The 6,310-nt window shown below is 41.5% G+C and overlaps 1 non-coding gene across 1 annotated transcript; it reads right to left on the bottom strand.

Moving 5' to 3' along the window:
- Positions 1 to 1,023: 1,023 nt before the first annotated feature.
- LOC120278278 lies at positions 1,024 to 1,130 on the bottom strand. The gene has a single exon (XR_005541617.1). It is a non-coding gene; the product is annotated as a small nucleolar RNA R71 (small nucleolar RNA).
- Positions 1,131 to 6,310: the final 5,180 nt, after the last annotated feature.

Genomic DNA, 6,310 nt, shown 5'->3' with positions numbered 1-6,310 from the left:
CACAAGACCATTGACACAACTACCGAGGGGTTTTTTTTATGGATTACTTATTTTTACATTTGATTTCATTGTTGATTGTAACTAGCTCCATGGAGAGCTAAACCCCCTAGTGGGTACTTGGATTTGTGAACCCTAGGATGCTATTGTTTCTTTAAACCTTTTATTATGCTTTCCTTTATTGATGTTTTAATTGAGTTCCAATCTTGAATGCTTGTTGAATGATTTCTCTCTTAGAGTGAAACTAGGGTTGAGATTCTATATTGGAAACCTTTGTGGATGGGTCACACGCCATGAGGGTTAGACAAAGCTAAATTGGAGAGGATTGAGAGGGTGAGTCGAGAGATAGCGGAGCATCCCCTTTTCCCTCCCGTGTGATTTATCCTACCTCCATTTCCTCGAGTTCTTTGCGGTCATAGTAGAGTGAATGGGCTAAGGGATGACCTTCCACTAGGCTTAGTTGTAGAGGTAACGGAGTGAAACGTTGAAGTGATTTTAGCACCTAGGGCTTAATTGTGACTAGGGACCTTCCACTGGACCAAAGGGTTAGGTCTACATCTAGGAAGAGGATTTATCACTTGAAATCCCTAGAACTCATTGCGATTCTATACGATTGCGAGGTGTTGAGATTGTATAGAGTCAGGCATGGTGACCTTAGATTTGGGACCATGTATTGAAGGATCTCCACGACTCATTAATGCATTAGTTAGGAAACATAATAGAGGGTTTTGCACTTGAACCGATTGTCCTAGGCAGAATAATATCCAAGTACACCATTTATATTCATTGCCTTACCTCCCCTTTACTTGTGCTTCTGTTTCTTGTCTCTTTTATTCTTGTTTACATTAAATCTTGTTAACAAAACCATTATTCATCTTTCACTTGGTTGAGAAATAATTTAAATATTTTTATTCCCTACTCCCTGTGGATACGATATCCACTCACCTGGGATTTTATTACTCGACAAACCCGTGCACTTGCGGGACATACATAAGGGGAGTTGTCATTCACCCTGCTAAGATCACCAAAATCAGAAGCGACATCTCCTCTTTCTGCCAGTTAGAATCTAAATCCTTATATGATACATGGGAATGGTATAAGGAAATGTTGAAGAAATGTCCGCAGCACGAAATTGTTGACTAGATGCAAATCCAGGTCTTCTATAATGGACTGAATACTTCCACCAAACAGATACTTGATGCAGCTGGTGGAGGTTCTTTGTGTGACAAGCAACTGAGCGAGGCACAAAATATAATTTAAGAGATTACAAACAATGGGTATCGATGGAGTTTTGAGAGGAACAAACCAGTGAAGACTGCTGGTATTTATCAAGTTGATGTCATCAATACTCTTTCTGCCAGATGGAGGAATCATCAAATTTTTTCTTGAAGTCAGTCGAGACAGGGATAGTTGGTTCAGCAGCAGCAGCAACAGTATAAGCATCCACCTCAAATTACACAACAGTCGCAGTCCTCATCCTCCTCAGAACCTTCCAACGACCTCACCAGTTTAATGGCTAAATTTATAAGGAGTACCGAGACACGGTTCACTGGTCATGAGGAGATGATCAGAACCACCAATGCAACCATGAGGAATTTGGAGCACCAGGTGGCCCAAATGTCTAACCTGCTGGAGGAAAGTCTACTGGGGACCCTCCCGAGCAACACAGTAATGAATCCGAAAGAATCATTGAAGGGTGTGACTTTAAGAAGTGGAAGTAGCTACCAAATTTTGTTGAGAAGGAGCCTGAACTGCAAGTTTGTGAAGCCACCGTGCACACCAACAAAGATAACACCACAAAGGATAGAAATTCAATCCCAGACTATTAACAGAAACTTCTATACCCTGTAAAGCCAAGGAAAGGCCAACAAGATGAGAAGTACAAAAAATTTCTTGACATGTTTATAACTTTGCACATTAATGTCCCATTTATAGAAGCCCTTGCTCACATGCTGAGGTATGCCAAATTCTTGAAAGAACTGCCCACCAACAAAAGGAAGCTTGAGGATATCTTCTATGATACTCAATGAGGAGTGTCCTGTTTTAATATACAACAAACTTCCCACGAAGGAGAAAGATCTAGGGGGATTCATCGTTCCTTGCGTAATTAGGGGTTTACTTGATGAGAAGGCCCTTACTGTCCTTGAGGCCAGTATTAACCTAATGCCCTTGATAAGTGCTTGTGCGATAAGAATGTGAAGAATTCTTTCCTTATGATGAGCATTACTTTTGTCAGGTTTTAGCGCTAATACATGTATATTTATGTACTTTTATGCAGGTTGGGTTGTGAGGCCGATTATTTGCGAAAGAACCAATTGTAGATCGTTTAACGCATTATTTGGAAGAGATCTTGAGAAGACTCAAACGCAAAGACATGAGTCGGGTTTAGAATAATAGAATGTATGCCAACCTCCTTGTATTTGAGCAAAGACAATGATTCGGAGGGGCACGAAGGATTTACATCCTAGTATTCCGGCTTGTCCATATTTAGGAAGATCTCCACCAACGTGACCATTTATTGAAGAACCAAGACGATCTCGCGATGTGAACATGTGCCCTTTTACGTTACCTCTATGAAAGCATGGATTCAAGACTCTATTTAAGGCCGATTTCAGCCCCGATTTCAAGATTATTTTTCTCTATCTTTTCCCCAACTTGAGAAAGGGCTACGGCTAGGGTTTTGAGAGGTATTGGCTAGGGATTTGGAGAGGTTCTACGGCTACAACATCGTCATCTCTTTTGGAAGAAGGTTGGTAAGGGAGCCTCCAAGGAAGCCGCAGCCGAAGGGTCTCAGCCAACTTTAGAGTCACAACAAGAGAGAGATTCGACAGAGGAGGTCCCTCCAGCATAGGACTCACCCATAGTGCGCATGTTTTCGCCATCTAGGGCTTATGATCATTTTGAGAGGCTCGATAATGCTGTGGGGGTGATACGGACAAAGATCGGTAAGGCACGAGCGGAGATAGCAGAGGTGCACGCGACGCAGGCCGCACAGTTCATAAAGTTCATGGCGCGTTTCGACGCTTTACAACTGATCCTTCAAAGAGATGATGCTGCACCTTTTGTACTGCATGACCAGCACCTCCCGGACCCCTCGCATCACAATCATTGGACGCATTAGCACCTTCTGATCCAACCCCAGCAGCATAGGAGCCAGAGCGTGGCGCCGACACTTGACTTGCTTTTATTTCTACTTGCATTTTTATTTTTGGACATGTTATCCTCAGAAAGGACTTTCCTTCTGAGCTTATTTCTCATTTTGTTGTCTCGAGTTGTATTTCTTGCTCTATCTTATGTATACTCAAGTTTTATTTTCTTTTATTGAGCTCTCACCCGAACCCCCTCGTGTATGCGTCGAGATGGCCTTGTTATATGGGGAATTGAGAACTTGTCATAGACATGGGCAAGGTGCTCGACACTTGGCCGTGTGTGCCTTTACAACCCGTTGGAACATCACCCAAGGATTTAGCTCCATCAAATGCAACACTAGGAGTCAAGGGAGTATTGTTTGGATTGCTTCTTTCACAGTTATTCTTGATTGATATACATTATAAGTGAGCTTGCATGTGTACATTGAGGTCAATGTACAACTTAAGTGTGTGTGTGTGTGTGTGGGGGGAGTTTCATAGTGCACATATCTTTTACACTATTTTGATTGATATATATGCTCACATAGCCAATGGCGGTTCACCTTAGTTGTAATGATGGTATTCTTGAGTTTAGGAGAATTTTTAACATTGAATGTTCTCATGCTCTAGTTCTTGCTTGAATTTTTTTAGGAAATTTTTTTGCCCGAATAACATTTTTGTGCATTTCTCAGTCATAAACTCTTTTGGAAACTCAAGTCTAAGGTTAAAGGGACCAATTTTAGTTTTGTTTCTTGTGTACCTTTATTATTAAAAAAAATGAAAAATGGAAAAGAAAGAATGAACAAAGTGTTTTTACCCTATAATTGTGCTTGTTGGGTGGAAAGAGCTACCACCCATGATGTATGAAGTTACTCTCATAAGTCGTATACTAGCTATGCCCTATTGAGAGAAAGAGCTATCTCATGGGATGTGTGAAACCTACCACCCCGGTAGAAAGAGCTACCACCTCGAAAGTGTGAAAGCCACCTTAGCGGCCGCTTTGGAAAGGGCTACCTTAGAGGATGTGTGAAGCTACTACCCTGTTTGAAATGTTTGGTACTCTTTGTAGATAAATAAGTCCCTTATACCTAGAACTTTGAGGAGTATACTTTGGGTTGACTAGAGTGAGTTCACACACTTACACGATTTTAGGTTTGTTTTCTTTTTTTTTTAATTCAAGTTTTTAGCTAGAGCATTGATTCTTTGGTATTTAGTGTTGAAAATTTCTTTTACTATTAGAATGCTTTCTTTGCATGCTTTGGTGAACCTAAGGCCAAGCACTTCCAATAGTCCCTTCATCTATGCATAAAATGTTTTAACTTTTGCTTGAGGACAAGCAAAAGCTTAAGTGTGGGGGAGTTTGATAAGTGCTTGTGCGATAAGAATGAAAAGCGTTCTTTCCTTATGATGAGCATTATTTTTGTCAGGTTTTAGCGCTAATACGTGTGTATTTATGTACTTTTATGCAGGTTGGGTTGTGAGGTCGATTATTTGCGAAAGAAGCCATTGTAGATCGTTTTACGCATTATTTAGAGGAGATCTTGAGAAGGCTCAAACGCGGAGACATGAGTCGGGTTTAGAATGATAGAATGTATGCCAACCTCCTTGTATTTTGAGTTAAGGCAATGATTTGAAGGGGCACGAAGGCAGTTACATCCTAGTATTCTGTCTTGTGCATATTAAGGAAGATCTCCACCAACGTGACCGTTTAGTGAAGAACCAAGACGCTCTACGATGTGAACATGTGACCGTTTACGTTACCTCGATGAAAGCATGGATTCGGGAGTATTCCGGGTCGTACTGTAGCAGGATACTGTAGAAATCACTATAGCAAATAAATGTAGCAGTGCATCGCTCACGACCGGGTCGAAGAAGGAGCAAAACAAAGGAGTCACACGGGCGTGTGGAAATTCTGATTCTAGCCTTATTTAAGGCCGATTTCAGCCCCAATTTCAAGATTCTTTTCTCCATCTTTTCCCCAACTTGAGAGAGGGCTGGTGTTAGGGTTTTGAGAGGTATTGGCTAGGGATTTGGAGAGGTTCTATGGCTCCAACATCCTCATCTCTTTGGAAGAAGGTTGGTAAGGGAGGCTCCGTCGGATTGATTCAATGAGGCATATCTTATACTCGGGACAAGGGATCTTAGCGACGAGTAGAGGACTATCCATAAGACCATCACCATGACTATCGAGGGGGTTTCCCGATGGATTGCTTTCTTTTACATTTGATTTCATTATCGTTTGTATTGTGCTACATGGAGAGCTAAACCCCTAGTGGGTACTTTAGTATTTGTGAACCCTCCTAGGATGTATTAGTTTCATTGAATCATTTTATTATGGTTTCAATTAATTTATGTTATTGTGAGTTCCAATCTTGAATGTTTGATTGTTTGAATACTCCCTTAGAGTGACACTACGGGTTGAGAGTTCATGTGGTAACCCTTTGTGAGTGAGTGACACATCACGAGAGTTAGACAAAGCTTGATTGGAGAGGGTCGAGAGGGTGAGTCGAGAGGTACATGAGCGTCCCCTTTCCCCTCTGGTGTGATAGATTCTACCTCCGTTCCTCGAGTTCTTTGCGAACGTAATAGAGCCGAATGAGCTAAAGGATGACCCTCCGCTGCAGCTTAGTTGCGAGTGCAACGGAGTGAAGCGTTGAGGTGATTTTTATCATCTAGGGATTAATTTTTGGTTAGGGACCTTTCTTCCGGACCAAGGGTTAGGGTCTACAATTAGGAAGAGATTTATCACTTGGAATCCCTAGAGCTTAATGCAATCCTTCTTACGTAGTGTGAGGTTGAGAGGTTGTTCAACCTCTCCTCCGGGACATGTAGAGGATTAGGCTTGGTTAACACTAGATTCAGAGTCATGCATTAAAGGATGACCTTGACTCACCATTGCATTAGTTAGGAAGCATGATAGAGAGTTCTTGCACTTGAAATGATTTTCATAGGCGGATCAATACCCGGGTACCCCATCTTTATCGATTGCCTTACCTTCTACTTTACTTTTGCTCTCTTTCGGGTTGTTTTACTTTTGAGAATTGAATCTTATCACACATATTACTATTCATCTTTCATATTGTTAGGAAGCAAATTAAGTATTTTTATTCCCTTTTCCCCGTGGATACGATAGCCCACTCACCTGGGATTTATTACTTTGACAACTCCGTGGACTTGCGGGGAGC

The sequence above is a fragment of the Dioscorea cayenensis genome, chromosome 15, assembly GCF_009730915.1.
Source record: "Dioscorea cayenensis subsp. rotundata cultivar TDr96_F1 chromosome 15, TDr96_F1_v2_PseudoChromosome.rev07_lg8_w22 25.fasta, whole genome shotgun sequence".
NCBI classification, from domain to species: Eukaryota; Viridiplantae; Streptophyta; class Magnoliopsida; order Dioscoreales; family Dioscoreaceae; genus Dioscorea; species Dioscorea cayenensis.
The sequence above is the reverse complement of the archived record's forward strand: the minus strand, read 5'-3'. Positions and strand labels throughout refer to the sequence as shown.